This window comes from Meriones unguiculatus (assembly GCF_030254825.1).
Source record: "Meriones unguiculatus strain TT.TT164.6M chromosome Y unlocalized genomic scaffold, Bangor_MerUng_6.1 ChrY_unordered_Scaffold_23, whole genome shotgun sequence".
Taxonomy (NCBI): Eukaryota; Metazoa; Chordata; class Mammalia; order Rodentia; family Muridae; genus Meriones; species Meriones unguiculatus.
In genome coordinates, this window is record NW_026843709.1 from 22,598,192 (window position 1) to 22,600,055 (window position 1,864).

General features: G+C 39.5%; 1 non-coding gene across 1 annotated transcript; it reads left to right on the top strand.

Moving 5' to 3' along the window:
• The first annotated feature begins 873 nt into the window (after positions 1-873).
• Positions 874-980, top strand: LOC132651632 (U6 spliceosomal RNA). Its single transcript, XR_009589218.1, has one exon. It is a non-coding gene; the product is annotated as a U6 spliceosomal RNA (small nuclear RNA).
• The last annotated feature ends 884 nt before the right edge of the window (positions 981-1,864 follow it).

The window sequence follows — 1,864 nt, forward strand, 5'->3', positions numbered from 1 at the left end:
TGGGGCCCACAGTTCTATCTGGGACAGCAAATCAGGTGTGCAGGCAGGACTCTGTGCCGGTGACTGGGCCCCGGCTCTGGCTCTGGGCTGGCTTCTGGGCGCCTGCAGAACCTGAGTCTTTTCCATGGGATGACTAGGTGACCTAAGGTCAGTCCCAATCTTTTCCTGCAATGTGGGGTTATCTCTTGACTGGAAATTCCAGTCTCTGATGTTGTGGTACCCACAGTTCAGTCTGGGACAGTGATCAGAACTCACTGACATGTGGCTCTGGGCTGGTGACCAAGCACCTTGTGGAACCAGGATCTCTTCCTCTGTTTAGCTGTGTGAGTTAAAGCTGATTGAATCCCCCATCATGGGATATCCCCTCACCTGGGAAACATAATCACTTGTGTTTTATGGCCTCGAGTCTGACTGCTGGCCACTGTGCTGATCCTGCTGTTTTGCTGGTCAGAATGAGAGTCATCCCAGCACTTCCATCTTCCCCCTACACTTTGTCTTTGTTTCTGTTGCTCTCTGTCTATTTCTGAATGTGTCTTTCTTGTTCTTTCTCTCTCTGTGTCTTTCAGTCTACCTCTCTCTTCTTGCCACCTGTGGTTCAGTATGAAAAGCTCTCAGTTTTGGTGAAGGACTGCAACAAGATGAGTACTTGCTGACATGACATCATGGATTTTCTTAGTTAAAATATAAGCCATGTCCCAACTAACTGCTTTTTTTTTGTTTCAAAGATATTCCTTGGCCAGTGAGCATTTTCACAGAAAATATTTAAGTGAGTGAGGACATATCCATGCATTTAACAAACAGTAATGGAATCTGTGAAAATGTGCAACTCACAAGTCATGTGACTTTATTAAAGTTTACTTTAAGAAATGCGTGGTGTTCACTTCAGTAGCATGTATACTTAAACAGAAACAATACAGAGAATATTAGCATGATCCCTATGCAAGGGTGACACTCAAATTCATGTAGCATTCAATATTATTTTTTTGGAGAAATTAACGAAAACACAAATAGAGGAAATTGTGGAAGGAAAGAACTTGGGGAAGAAAATAGGAACTACAGATATAAGCATAAACAATAGACTATAAGAGATGGAAGAAGGAATCTCACCTGTGGAAGACAAAATGGAAGAAATCATGTATCTGTCAAAGAAAATGTTAAATCTAAAAAATCCCTGACACGGTCCATTGAAGTAATTCAAGACAACATGAAAAGGCAAACCCTACAAATAATAGGAATAGAGGAAAAAGATGATTCCCTCCTCCAAGGCCCAGAAAATATTTTCAACAAAATCATTGAAAAAAATTTTCCCAACATAAAGGGGAGGACTATAAGAATACAAGAGGTCTACAGAACACCCAATAAATTAGTCCAGAAAAGAAAATTTTCCCATCACATAATAATCAAAACAGTATGTATACAGAACAAAGAAAAAATACTTAAAGTTGCAAGGAAAAATACCAAGTAACATCTAATGGCAAACACATCAGAATCACACCTGAGTTATCAACAGAGACTATGAAAGTCAGAAGGACCTGGATGGATGTGGATATCATGCATCCCTAAGAGAACACAGATGTCATCCTAAGCTACTGTACCCAGCAAAACTCTCAGTCCTCATAAACAGAGAAAACAAGATATTCAATGACAAAACAAATTTCAACAATACCCACACACAAATCCAGTGTTACAGAAGACACTAGAAGGAAAATACAACTCAAGAAAACAAGCTACTTTCAAGAAAACACAGGAAATAACTTCACTGCAGTTAAAAAAAAAAAAAAAAAAGGACACAAACTTACTACCATAGCCAACATCAAAATCAAAGGTTCAAAAAGCCACTGGTCATTAGTTTCTCTCAACAGGA